Genomic DNA, 14,855 nt, shown 5'->3' on the forward strand with positions numbered 1-14,855 from the left:
ACAAAATCCGTGACGTTTCAGTGATCTCGCTAACGATCTCATTATGTGAGACGGGGGCTTTAGATGTGCCAGTCAGTGTTTTGTTATTTACCACAAGTTCTCGTTCAGCCACCAGCTGTATCTCCTGCCTCCCCACACGCTTCCCATGCATGCGCTGCAAGTGTGACAAACAATCTCTATTTGTATTGCCATTCAGATCATTCTAGGTTACACCCACAAGGCTTGTTGAGTTTCGCCCGTTATACTTTTTTTTTTTTTTTTTCTTTACTGGACAAATACATCTTTGCCTCTGCTTTTAGTGAATATAATGTAGCTGACAAATACCAAGATGTCCTCAAGCAGAGAAGTGGAAGACAGCAAAGTCCTGCGTTACTGATGCAATATAAATGTAACAGCCGGTAACCTAAATACCGTGTATAGTCTAGTACATGGGATGTTGTTAGATAAGGTGTAGAACAGGTTCTGTAGAGGGAGGTTACAGCATGTGAAGATCATGAGATTGGCACAAGTTAATAAAAAAATGATTTGCAACCATGCAAAAAGTACTTGTCTCAAAAAAGCCCCAATACAACCTTTGTCGATAGGAAAGTCAGAGCTTTGGGAATGTATCAAGGAAAAAGGAGAAAATTGTCATGCAGGGGTAGATTTAATTCTGAATTAGAAAATTGGTGTATTGCACTGTAGGGAGTGGTGATTCCCTGTGCCGCAATACATTTTAGTTGAATGTTATTTCGATTACACACATCCAGCTGAAATAAGCACTGGTGTTGGCAGGCTCCCCTCCAGTATGAGCCCGGGGTCATACCCTCACGCCACTTGATTTGGCCACTACTCAGACTGCTCCTTCTTATATACTGTACTAGCTATGAACCCGTTCTACGCCCGGGTGGCGGGCATTTTTATTGGTATATGGTCTCCCATCCTGGTATGTGCTGCACCCCTCATCCCTATCCTGGTATGCATGGTCCTCTCACCCCCCCTATCCTGGTATGCATGGCCCTCTCACTCCCCAATCCTAGTATGCGTGGTCCCCTCACCCCCCATCCTGGTATACGTGGTCCCCTCACCCCCCTATCCTGGTTTGCATGGTCCCCTCACCCCCCTATCCTGGTATGCATGGTCCTCTCACCCCCCCATTCCTGGAATGCATGGTCCCCTCACCCCCCTATTCCTGGTATGCATTGTCCTCGCACCCCCCTATCCTGGTATGCATGGCCCTCTCACTCCCCCATCCTGGTATGCGTGGTCCCCTCACCCCCCATCCTGGTATGCGTGGTCCTCTCACTCCCTTATCCTGGTATGCATGGTCCCCTCACCCCTTATCCTGGTATGCATGGTCCCCTCACCCCCCCCTTTCGTGGTATGCATGTGTGGCGCCCCTGAGGGTTCAGTCGCCACAGAGGTACTGCACCTCCTCCTCAGGTGTGATACCCCACCATCCAGGTAAGGTGGAGACACCTGACCAAGCTCCAACACCTGCATTCCACACAACACAGTGTAGCAAAGCACCCTTTGGTGGCTCCCTGCTTGGAACACGAAGCGTGCTGGGAGGCGGGTGGAGTTTAGTCTGCACGAGAAGAGTTTAGGAGTCAGTGAGTCTGACAGAGTCAGTGGAGGAGTGAAGATCCCCTGAGTGGGATGGATGAAGGAAGTGCTGCAGCAGACCTCAGTGACCTGGGTCCGCTGGCACAGGAAAGAGACATAGATGGGAAGCCTGACTTTCTCCATAAGAAGGAAGGATTAGTACAGAATGTGAGGAGAGGAGGGCTAAGGATCAGGGTTAGAGCAGAACCCTTCCAAAGTTCACAGCGCAAGGCCGGGGTCCGGTCCCCGAGGTCGTATGGATACTGATGGTCCTGCAGCAGACACCGGAGGAATAGAAGTTGTCACCACTTTATTCCCACACAAGACTTGGGGGCACAATAGCAACGATAGTGAGCCAGGACTTGGTAGCAAGGAGTCCCCGAAGCAGGCTACAGCTGTCTGCCGTACAAGTAGAGTTCATAGGAACATCTGACAGGAGGAACTCCACTGTAACTCAGTACTGAGAGTACTTCACTATAGGCGCAAAAGGGAGACGTTCAGAAAAGGGCTCTTATGTTGGCGGAGTGTTGGAACGGAGTACGGAGTGGTTAGTAATAGGACAAAGGACGGGATGTTAGGAACGGCGGAACGCACTAAATAAATAAAGTGCGTTCGCCGCTCGGGGTCCACCATGCAGAAGGCGTTAAAACCGCTGCTAGACAATGGCAGACGCGCTATATGGCGGTATACTGCGCACGGGTTCAACGTCACCCAAGGTGCGCAGAGCGGACTCTGTTAACTCACAGAGGCGCTGTAACATAAACACTGAGCCTGTTAGACTGAGCGGTCTCAGCGAAATTGCACGCACAGTATCTGGTCACAGGACACGGGTCCAAGACAGGGGACGACCTACCGTGCGTGCGGCGTTGCTACTGCGGGCGCCGGTAAGTACTAAGTACTGCTGAATGCAGGGCGGCGGCCGCTTTGCGATAGTGCCGTGAGAGACGTGACACCACCAGACGCTAGTGTAGAGGTACGGTGTGCAACAGTGGCCTATGGCTTGCCACTGACTGGTGCTGACTCTTTCTATAGTTCCCTATCCACATGCATAATATCAGAGGGAGGGGAATCTTAATAAGTCAGTCACCAGAATCATACATCCATCACCATTCACACATCTAGCAAGAAGAGTCTATACTAGCGCATGGCCGAATGGCCATGCGGGCCTTTTATAGCCGTGCGCTGCCGGGACCTTCCAGATCTCTGAGATGGACCAATCAGATCTGGAGAAGGACCTGAGCACGTGACTCCCGACCTCCAATGGGAGATCGTCTCGTGAGCATGCTCAGTGGAGCGGCAGAGGAGCTTAGCCTCAGGAATGACTTGCTGCAAAGCAGCATGTGAGGCTCTGGATTCCTGTTGTGTAGCTGCAGGAATCCGACGCCTAACATTACCCCCCCTCCTAGGGCCCCCTCCCTCCTGAGCCTTCCAACCCACCAAGCAAAGTTTTTTGCCACGTACCACCTTGTGTCCCACAGAGGCGTAGGCCTCAGACTCGTCCGAAGACCAGCCTGATGCCCCGGCAGATGACTTGAAAAACCGGGACATGTGAATCAGTCCGAGAAGGGGCACGTGGAAGGCGACAGGGATGGCTAAGTCGCCAGGAGCCGAAGTTGGAGTGGGGCACCGAAGTGTGTCGGCGGGGGTCTTCATTCTCATTTTAGAGATTTGAGTGACATGCGAGATGCGACCCAGACTGTCGCGGACCTCCATTGCCCGGTCTGCCGCCGGCAAGGGATACCATAACACAGCCAGCCTCTGTTTAGAGGAGCTACTCCGAGCACAAGAGGCGCATGCCTGAATAAATTTTTTCGTATCCCGAGCCCTGTGCGGCCACCAATAAGAGCTAGCCAGGAGTTTTGTGGTCCGCTTGTAACCAAAGTGATCACCCACCCTGGACGCGTGTGCCCACGCGAGAACCTTGGACCGCAGGTGAGGCGGGACAAAAGTCTTGCTCGTTGGCACTGGCTAAGGGACGACTGGAACCATGGACTTCAGTTTCCCAGTGAGGGGCGCTGAATGATCCGCAGGCACCTCCGCAGAGGCTACTTGAACACTGCCCCCCCATGCACCTTCCCACACAGTCCTTGCTCCAGCCCAGTATACTGCCCGAGGACCACTCAATATGAGGGGAATGGCAACGTAGCCAGGGGAGTCCAAGAAGCACCTGGTCGATGCCCTTAGTCACAATGAGCAGGGACAACATCTCGCGATGAGACGGGGAGATTGAGAACCCCAGGGGTGCTGTCTGGTGGGTAATCTGAGACGGTAAGGTAGATCCGTTGACCACTCTAACGGTCACGGGGAGAGGAAGTGGCCCCAGTGGAATGGTGTGCTTTTGGGCGAAGGCTGAGTACATAAAGTTTCCTTTTGCCTCAGAGTCCACTGTGACCTCTACCTCCCAGGTGGAAGCACCGCTATCTAACGTCCCTCGGAATATCGGTTTGGAGGAGAAAGCTTTCATATTAGCTAGATCGCCACCAACTGCAACTGGAGGTGAACGTTTTTTCGGTCACTGCGGACACCTGTTAGCCAAGTGGCCCGACTGTCAACACAGGTAGCAGCAAGTGGAGCCCTGTGCCGGACGCGGTTTCGGTTTCAGCAAGAAGAGTCTATACTAGCGCATGGCCGAACGGCCATGCGGGCCTTTTATAGCCGGGACCTTCCAGATATCTGAGATGGACCAATCAGATCTGGAGAAGGACCTGAGCACGTGACTCCCGACCTCCAATGGGAGATCGTCTCGTGAGCATGCTCAGTGGAGCGGAAAAGGAACAGCTTCAGGAATGACTTGTTGCAAAGCAGCATGTGAGGCTCTGGATTCCTGTTGTGTAGCTGCAGGAATCCGACGACTAACACGGAAAAGGAAGTTTGGACAGGGTGGAGCTGGGAGTATGACATGGTTCGTAAGGGACGAAGGAGAGTTCAGTAAGAAAGAGTTTAAATTGATGGAAAAACAAATGGATAGGGAGCACTACTAAAGGGCATATAACAGGAGATCATATATAATCAGGGGTGCTGCACAATGCACAGAACCGGACAAGCAATAGAAAAAAGATCCATGCACAGAAGGTGCACACCCATGAATAGAATTTTATATATATATATATATATATATGCAATAGTATATGAAAATTTTATTTGTAGACAAAAAACCCCACAATAAAATCAGTTAAAAGAGACAAAATACATCACTCAGATCCCATGAAACAACACTATGAACAAATGCAACACCACATGGAAATAAATTGTAATAAATACATGTGGGAGAGGAGGCCCTAAAAAAAATGCAGTAAATATAAATCCTAAATGTGTACAAATATAGTGCCAACCTGGCGTTCCCAGGAGGCTGAGGGTAGATATCCCTTAAGGAATGGGAGAAATCTCACTTAAATATAAATAATGGAAATAACCTGCATTGGGGATGGCGCCAAAATATAACTGTAGGGCTGAAATAGCCAGCAAGTCACCAAACAGGAGAACAATGTCAGGGCATCAAGGATGTCAAGATGAGGGGACAATGGTCCCGGGACCGAGATGTTGTGGGAAGCCCCAAGCGTATCGCTGCTGACCGCAGCTTCGTCAGGGGAGGTATGTCTGGGAGGGGAACAAGCAGTTTATAAATATTCTATCAATCAGGTAAAATAGCTGTGCGGTGTGTAAAGAAATCAGGCGGTACATACCAAGGGGATTATCCTGGCCAGGATAAACGCATGCGCCATAAGGAGGCTACTGAGGAAGAGAGACGTCATAATCAGTAGATGCAGGTGTAGACAAAGCAAAAATCATGAGCCAGGGAACAATGCCTGTGCAGTATAACGCAGGTTCAAGAGTCAGGAAGTAATGCTCCATAGTGGATAGATACAGGCAGCTGCGTTCACGTGTGCCCGTGACGTCAGTATGGGCACAACGCCTGCGCAGTATAGCGCAAGTTCAAGAGGCACAAAGTAAGGCTCCATGATGGGAAAACACAAGCAGCTGCTATCACGTGTGCCTGTGATGTCAGCATGGAGATAGTGCCTGCGCAGTATAACCGAGCCGTGATGGAGATAGCTGCATGCAGCGCAAGTGCGGCATCTGTATGTGCCAATGGTATTGGTCAAAGAGTGGCGCCTGCGCAGTGCAATGGAAACCTCAAGAACTGAGGACACTGATAAAACCTACATAGTGCACGGGTATGGGCGCAGTCAACAATAAAGACGCAGGCAATTTGTAGGGGACCCCAAAAAAGGAATAGAGTGGTCCAAATACACACAAACCCGTATGATAGCAGGAATAAAGGCCTGAAGGACATGGTTACACCCACATGCGAATAAAAATGAAGATATAAAAGTACCAAATGGCGCAGAGACTAGATGGTTAGATGATAATACCTTCATAGAAAGGAAAGGAAAGAGTATGTGCCTAAAGAAGTAGAAGGACCCAAAGATGGTAAAAACACCCTTACGGGTATTAGAGATACCTGTAAAGCAAAAATATGTGTAGAGACCTTGTACTGAAAAAGGGTCAATAACCCGAACATTAAATATAAGAAGAATGACCAGACAAATATATGAAATGCCTGAGATAACTTTGGGACAGATCAACCCCATTAAAATAAGGGTAATGATCCTGAACACTGAGTGCAAGGATAACAAGAAAAAGGCCACTTAAAAGTTTATTTTGATGTAAGTAAGCCTTTGTAGCATAGGGCGTAATGTCGGCATAAGAATAACAAGTAGACAAGTTTTGCTGAGCATGATAAATCTAAACAAATATATGGTGAATAAATTCAGACACCAATCATAAGACCATATAAATATTCACTAAAGAGGGCCCACTAAGCTCACACAGCAAAAGTAGAGAGTGGTCAGGCCAGCCCAGGTCATACAATAAAAATTGGTCAAAAATGCAAAATCAAGTTGTTTTATCAATAATGAATTAGCTCATAAGGTGCACAGGACAAGAGTCCACAATAAGGCTGGAACCCAAATAACCCAGGGACCTCGGTAGAATATCTTGGAAATAGTACAGTCCAATCATTGCGAGAAGACCTCAATGAAGGGTCTTATAAATAGTCCATGGTTGTTAGTCCAAGGTATCCAAAAGGAGAACGAGCAAGCAATGGATGGAAGATGACACATGAACGAAAATTGGAAACAGGCAAACAAGGGATCATCCCAGGAAGCTTGTAAACAGGAGCTCCTCATTGAGACCATCGGGTGCTAAACTCCGTAGGTTAAAGATCCAACAGGATTCCGTTTGGAGCAAGAGTTTCTTAGGATTGCCATCTCTGGCATTTATATGATTCCTCTGTAAACCAAAAAATCGAATGTTAGCACTAGAACCACCATGTTCAGTCAAAAAGTGGGAGGCCACCGGGGTTAAGGCCTTACCTTTCCTGGTATCAGAGAGTGCCAGATGCTTTGTGGACAGGTGCTTTTGCACCCTTTTCCCAAATTTTTGACAAGTCTGGCCAACGTAAACCTTATTACAGGGGCAAATGATAGCGAAGATAAGGCTAGTCATCTTACAATTAATGTATGACTAAAGACAATACGTTTTAGAGTCCAAAGGGTTAGTGAAAGAATCCTTAGTTACAGGGACATATGGACATGCACTACAATCCCCGCAGGGAAAAGACCCCCTCAAAACTATGCCCCGATTTAGTCTAATTGAGGGGCATGTAAAATGGCTCCGGGTCAAAATGTCTCCTAAATTGGGTGCCCTCTTAGCCGTCATGAGAGGGCGCAGGGTGACAAGGGGAGAAGTTTGAGCATCCAAGGTTAAAATGTCCCAATGGGACGAGAGAATGTTTCTCACCTGATTCCATTGGTCATTATAGTCTGTAATGAACCGGACATTTTTATCCTTAGGACGGTGGTGAGAGGAGATAAGTGAAACCTGGCTATGTCCCTTGGCTTTTTGAAAAGCAGACGAGATGAATTTCCTGGGCTAACCACGCTGCTTGAACCTATAGAGAGGACCCTAGACTGCGAGAGAAAATCCTCATCCAGAGTGAAATTATGGCGAGTTCTCAGTAATTGACCGACAGGACTGCCCCTTTTGGTGTGGAGAGGGTGGAAACTGTCGTACCTGAGTAAGCTGTTAGTCGCTGTGGTTTTGCAAAAAAGATCTGTGGCAATGCCATCCTCCTGTATCGTAACCTTCAGATCCAGAAAGGTAACTGAAGTGAGAGAAAAGGTGTGTGTCAGAATATTATTAAAGCTGTTATGATTCAATTCTTGAAGAAATTCATAACACTCCTGCTCTGTACCAGTCCATGTGAAGAACACATCGTTGATAAAACAATGCCAATGTTGAACATGTCTTTTAAAGAAGTCGGAGTTGTAGACAACGGTGTCCTCGCACCAACCAAGAAAGATGTTGGCATAGGCTGGCACACAACATGCGCCCATCGCCACTCCTGATACCTGCCGGAAAAAAAAACGATCAAATAAAAAATAGTTATGATGTAAAATAACCTTAAGATCGATAAAAAAAAAGTCATATAAATGATCTGAAGTACTTTGTCTATTCAAAAAGTAGCTAACTGCCTCCAAGCCATCATGGTGACTAATATTTGAATAGAGGGACTCGACGTCACAGGTGACCAATAAGGTCTGTTCCCTGCAAGAAATATTGTGGCAAACACTAATAAAGTGAGCCGAGTCCCTGATATAGGATGGCAAAGCAGTAGCTAGTGGTTGAAGAAAAAAGTCGCTGGGGACCGGTCGCTGATGCCTGCCACACACAGTGAGATCGCTGGCGAGATCGCTGTTGCTCACAAAATCGGTGACGCATCAGCGATCTCGCTAGCGATCTCGCTTAGTGTAAATAACCCTTACACTCAGGAAGCCCAAAGACAACTAAACAACAAGAAATTTTACACTAAATTACCTTCCGATCCAACCCAAGTCTTTGCGGACAAGTTTGATTCTTTAATATGCCGTGCTTTTGATTACAGAATTATTAACAACAACACTAAAAAGTACCTTGGGGTTGAATTCCCGGTCATTCCCTCCTTTTATCTGCATCCCAAAGTCCATAAAAGTCTGACCATGCCCCCTGGACACCCCATAGTGTCCAGTATAGGCAGCCTTTGTGAAAAGGCTAACATCTATGTTGACTTTTTTCTTCAACCACTAGCTACTGCCTTGCCGTCCTATATCAAGGACTCGGCTCACTTTAGTCATGTTTGCCGCAATATTTCTTGCAGGGAACAGACCTTATTGGTCACCTGTGAAGTCGAGTCCCTCTATTCAAATATTAGTCACCATAATGGCTTGGAGGCAGTTAGCTAGTGTTGCTCCTCATCTACAGCTAGAGCGTCGGCCAGTATAGGCCTCCTTGGCCACGGCTACCGCAGCGTCCGCTACAGTAGCGCCGTGCGTGCGCTTTCCAGCACCGTTGTTTGGCTGGTTAGTGGCGTCCGTCAAGGCGGACACTGCACACGTTGCAAGCAGTGGTTCACACCACCGTGACCTATGACGCTAACAGGTTGCGGTTGTTCGCCGGCTGGTACGTGTTACGTGAAGTAACAGAACTTGTGCCTGCTAGCGCCGGCTCAGTGGTTACCCACTGGTATCTGGCTTTCCTCCTACACGCCTTTCCCTCATTGTTCAGCAGCAGTTGGTCACCTCTGCACGGTGGGCCCGGGCTGCGAGCGCACCTCTTCTATTATTTCATCTTTATTTATTGGGTGCATTCCGCCAGCCCGTAACATTATCATAGCGCCAGGGCCTGGCTAACAATGACGGTCGAGCAGCGCCTGCAGCGATATGTCCAGCAGCTGGGGGGCAGGTTGTCCGCTCTCGAGCGCTCAGCCTCAGCTGCGGATGTCACTGCAGTCACCATCCAGGTGGCAGCAGAGGCAGTCTCCCGCGCCTCTATATCCATTCCTGCCCCGACATTGTCCCGTCTCCCGTTGCCCGACAAGTTCTCGGGTGACGGCACCACCTGTAGGGGTTTTGTGAGCCAGTGCTCTATCCAGCTTGAGTTACTTGCCACACGATTCCCTTCAGAGCGGGCTAAGGTGGGGTTTATCATCTCCCTCCTGTCGGGTAGGGCTTTGGAATGGGCCACTCCATTGTGGGAGCGTGGTGACCCCGTGGTTCTGAGTGCTGCTCAGTTCCTGATGTCTCTAAAGCAGGTATTTTTGGGGCCACGGGTCACACATGGCACCTCTCTCCAGTTGTTGGCACTAACACAGGGACACCTCTCGGTCAGCCATTATGCCGTCCGCTTCCGGACACTGGCTTCCGAGCTGGAATGGCCTGAGAAAGCACTCGTCCCTGTGTTCTGGAGAGGTTTGGCTGAACAAATTAAGGATACTCTAGCCACCAGGGAGGTTCCTGTTAGTCTGGAGGAACTGATTACCGTCTCCACCCGCATAGATCTCCGTTTCACGGAGCACTGGTTGGAGGGTTCTCAGTCCAGACCGAGGGTTAGGTTGGCTCCGGCCTTCTCTAAACCTCTTGAACCCCCGCTCTGGGAGTCATGCCCCCGGAGGCCATGGAGGTGTCTCGCACCGGCTCCAAGTCGCGCCCGGTGCGAATCTCCACACGCTGTTTCCAGTGTCGACAGCCTGGTCCCCTGGCCAACAGGTGCCCTCAGTGATCGGGAACTGATCACGTCTAGTGGTAGTTAGAGGAGGCCTACTAGACACTGGAACCTTCTCTTCCAAACTGTCCTTCTGAGGGACGTTAGCGAACGGTGCTTCCACCTGGGAGGTAGAGATCTGTGTGGACTCAGGGGCAGAGGGGAACTTCATGTCTTCGGCCTTCGCCCAACTGCATGCAATTCCCTTGGTGCCACTTCCTCACCCCGTGACCATCAGGGTGGTCAACGGTATGACCTTGCCAACACAAATCACACATCAGACAGCACCCCTTGGGCTCTCACTCTCGCCGTCCCATCAAGAGACGTTGTCTCTGCTCATTATGCCCGAGGGCATCGACCAGGTTCTCCTGGGAGTTCCCTGGCTCCGTTGCCACTCTCCTCATATTGAGTGATCCTCGTGGAGAATACTGAGTTTGAGCAAGTCCTGCGAGGGTAGATGCGTGAGGGACTGCGTTCAGGTAGCCTCCACCGAGGGTCCTGCGGACCTCTCCGCACTCCCAAGTCACTACCAGCAGTGCGCGGACGTGTTCTCTAAAAAATCTGCAGAGACCCTTCCACCCCATCGTCCCTATGACTCTCCTATAGATCTTTTGCCAGGTGTGGAGCCTCCTCGAGGCCGCGTATATCCTCTGTCGCTACCGGAGACGGAGGCCATGTCGCAATATATCCGGGAGAACCTGGCAAGAGGGATTATTAGGAAGTCTGTGTCACCGGCAGGGGCGGGGTTCTTCTTTATACAGAAGAAGAGTGGAGAGTGGCGTCCGTGCATTGATTACAGAGGTCTCAATGCCATAACTGTCAAAAACAAGTATCCTCTTCCCTTGATCTTTGAGTTGTTCGACAGGTTGCGTGGGGCCCGGATCTTCACTAAGCTAGATCTACGGGGGCTTACAACCTGATCCGTATACGTGAAGAGGATGAATGGAAGACAGCCTTTAATACCAGGGATGGCCACTATGAGTATCTCGTCATGCCCTTCGGCCTCTGTAATGCACCAGCTGTCTTCCAGTATTTTGTGAATGATGTCTTTTGGGATATGCTCTCCACCTCGGTGGTGGTCTATCTGGCTGACATCCTCATCTTTTCTCCAGATTTGGCCTCTCACCGGAGAGACGTCTGCAGGGTCTTCGGCCGCTTGCGGGCGAATTCCCTCTTCGCGAAGTTGAAGTGTCAGTTTGAGCAGGAGTCTTTGCCTTTCCTGGGCTATATCATCTCGGCCCAGGGGTTGGCTATGGATCTTGCCAAATTGCAGGCGGTAATGGACTGGCAGGAGCCCCACTCTCTAAGCGGTGCAGTGCTTTTTGGGGTTCATTAATTACTACCGCCAGTTCATTCCCCATTTCTCCACACTGGTGGCTCCTCTGGTCGCCCTCACCAAAAAGGGAGTCTGGTCTGGTCGGAACAGGTCTCCACGGCCTTCTCGTCTCTTAAGACCCATTTTGCCGGTGCTCCTATCCTCCATCGTCCCAATGTGGATAAACCCTTTATCCTAGAGGTAGATGCCTCGTCCGTTGATGCAGGAGCAGTCCTTTTCCAGAAGGATGCTCCAGGTCGGAAGCATCCCTGCTTCTTTTTCTCCAAGACCTTCTCACCAGTGGAGAGAAACTACTCCATCAGGGACAGGGAGCTGCTGGCAATGAAGTTGGCCTTTTCCAAGTGGAGACATCTCCTGGAGGGAGCCCGGTTTCCCTTTCAGGTGTACACCGACCATAAAAACCTGGTGTACTTACAAACAGCCCAGCTCTTGAACTCTCGCCAAGCCAGGTGGTCTCTTTTCTTCTCCCGCTTCCACTTCACCCTGCACTATCTGTCCGGTGAGAAGAACGTCCGGGCTGATGCCCCCTCTCGCTCGGTAGTGTCAGCAGAGGAGGAGGAGGCTGAGCCTCGGCTAATCGTCCCCTCTGAGAGTCTGAGGACCGTAGCCCCGGTAGCTCTCGAGTCAGTGCCGCCGGGCAAGACCTTCGCTCCTCCTCGCCTGTGGCCAGAGGTCCTCTCGTGGGCTCACGCGTGCAGGGTGGGTGGTCACTTTGGACCTAGGCGGACCACGGAACTCCTGGCAAAAACTTATTGGTGGCCGCACATGGCTCGGGAAACGAGAGAATACATTCAGGCATGCGCTTCCTGTGCTCGGAACAGGTCTTCTAGGTAGAGGCCGGCTGGGTTACTTTACCACTTGCCGGTGGCAGACAGACCCTGGGAGATGGTCGGCATTGATTTTGTGGTCAGCCTGCCCAAATCCAGTGGCAGCACGGTCATCTGGGTAGTCACCGATCATTTTTCTAAAATGGTGCATATGGTGTCACTCGCGCGGCTGCCTTCTGCCCGTGGTCTCGCTGCGCTGTTCATAAAGCATGTATTTCGTTTGCACGTTATGCCGGACAAGATAGTTAGTGACCGGGATCCCCAATTTGCTTCTCGGTTTTGGAGGGAGCTCTGCAGTCTGCTCAGCACTGAGCTAAATTTGCCCTCCGCCTATCACCCTGAGATGAACGGGTGGGTTGAGAGAGCTAACCAAACTCTGGTCACATACCTGCGACATTCTGTCTCGGCCAGGCAGGATGACTGGGCATCCTTACTACCGTGGGCAGAATTGGCGCTGAACAATGCAGTAGCCGATTCCACTGGTCAGACCCTGTTCCTCCTTAATTACAGCCAGCATCCGTGCGTTCCCGTCCCGATGCTAGTATCTTCCACTGAATCCAGGGTGGCAGACTGGGCAGTGGAGGCTCGCGACATTTGGGATCACACTCAGGATGCCATCCGGGCCTCTAAGGAGAGAATGAGGGTGTCCGCCAACACACATGGGAGTCCCGCTCTCACTTTTGCCCCTGGTGACTTGGTGTGGCTCTCTGCCTGTAATATCAGGCTGCGGGCCGAGTCCACCAAGTTTGCGCCGAGATACATTGGTCCCTTCAAGGTCCTGGAGCAGGTCAACCCTGTGGTCTATCGCCTGGCTCTCCCTCCCCACTTGGCCATTTCTGACACCTTTCACGTATCCCTCCTTAATCCTGCCCACTTGTCCCGGTTTTCCGAGTCATCTGCCGGGACATCCGACCTGTCCTCGGACGAGATCGAGGTCAATGCCATCGTGGGATGCAGGGTAGTGCGTGGCAAAAAATTATATTTGGTGGACTGGAAGGGTCATGGTCCTGAGGTCCGGACCTGGGAGCCAGTGGAAAATATTGGTGCCCTGCTCCTTATCGCGGCATTTGAGCGCAGCAAGGCGGGCCCTAGGAGGGGGGTTATGTTAGGCGTCGGGTTCCAGGCGCTGCACAGCGGGAATCCCGAGCCTTGCCGTCGGCGGTCTCCCATTCCCCTCCGGCCGCAGTGGAGCCTGCTCAGCAAACTCCATGATCCCGGCATTCTGCCCACACCAGCATTGTGGGTTTGGTTGATGCTGCCACCTCTGGTCCAGTTATGGCAATGCAACCTGTCCAGCAGCAAAAGACTCCAGAGTCTGAGTGGATCACCCGCCAGGGCAGTGGGGTACTCGGTACCGGGCTGGTATCTCAGAGGGAAGTGTCACAGTAGCGGTGACCCGGTCCGTGGCCCTGGGCGTCCATGTAAAAGGGGTTAAGCGTGGCTGGTTAAAATTTATAAGTGGATGATAAGTGACGCCACCTATGGTGCTCGGCAATGAAGGGGTTAAGCCGACGCTGCGGGCAGATCCTCTGGGACAGATGGTATAAGGCAGCAAGATGTAAAGCTCCCCACAGGTAGAGCTGTAGTCCCAGGGCAGTGGTAATAGGTGTTGAGGAAGAGGGTGTAGTGTCTGGCACAGATATGTAGCAGTGCTGGAGGGTTTGCAGGAAGAATGCAATGACACAACAGGGTGCAGTTTCCGTCACCTTTACTATGCTTTGTAAGTGCAGTCCAGGGTCCAGATTACAGATGGAACGGAGGCTGGCCAGCTTGGAAGCAACTTAGGAATCTCTCTATGCAGATGGGTTGTGTAGTCTCCTTTCTAGCGCTTTCTGTGGTACTTGCAGTACTGTGTTCCACTTGCTTGCTCTCTTTTAGAACTCCCTTGTATGGCAGACAGCTGTAGCCTTCTTCTTCTGGCTCACACATTGCTGTTGTGCCTCTGAGTCTTATGTGGGAACAGAGCATTTACAGCTTCCTATTCCTCCGGTTTCTGCTGCAGGAACATCAGTATCCGTACAACCTTGGAGACCGGACTCCAGATCATGCGCTACAGCTAGAAGTGATCCTGAACTCTGCTCAGTCTTCCAGCTCTTCTCCTCATGTCTACACACATTTCCCTCCTCACACGAACTAACTTCCCCTTCCTGGCCCCCAGAGAGCAGCTCTTCCCCCAGTTTTGGTTCAGAGCTCCCTCTGCTGGCCTGGAGTGGGAACTGTGCTGTGTGTTGTGTTTAACTGATGGAGAGACCCTTCATTGCTTCCAAGCATGACATCACACTCCCTAGGAGGAAGGTAATGCCACTGTGGTGACCATACTCCTGGGGGCGCCACATTCCCCCCTAGTGCAATTCAATACTCCCGGACTGAAGAAAACATGCAAAAACATTTTAACAAATGAACAATTGTAACTGTAACAAGATTTCAAAAATGAAACATTACAAAAACCAAAGCTCAAAAATAGTCCTTGTGACGATTAGTCCATGCGTCAATGTCCATGGTCCATTTCCTGAGCAGTTGGTAACTAT

At 50.6% G+C, this 14,855-nt stretch overlaps 1 protein-coding gene across 2 annotated transcripts in view; it reads right to left on the reverse strand.

Annotated features, from left to right (window-relative positions):
- Positions 1-5,506, reverse strand: part of LOC141083037 (uncharacterized) — a 28,798-nt gene extending 23,292 nt beyond the window's left edge. Inside the window, exon 1 of one of the 2 annotated variants that reach the window (XM_073567190.1) lies at positions 5,268-5,506. The gene's annotated coding sequence lies outside the window, so the exon portion shown is untranslated. Of the gene's footprint in view, positions 1-4,997; positions 5,182-5,267 lie in introns of those variants that run through there. The other variant, XM_073567192.1, reaches the window with a different exon arrangement.
- Between the last annotated feature and the right edge of the window lie 9,349 nt (positions 5,507-14,855).

The sequence above is a fragment of the Dendrobates tinctorius genome, unplaced genomic scaffold, assembly GCF_039654945.1.
Source record: "Dendrobates tinctorius isolate UK_male_01 unplaced genomic scaffold, ASM3965494v1 ptg000019l, whole genome shotgun sequence".
NCBI lineage: Eukaryota > Metazoa > Chordata > Amphibia > Anura > Dendrobatidae > Dendrobates > Dendrobates tinctorius.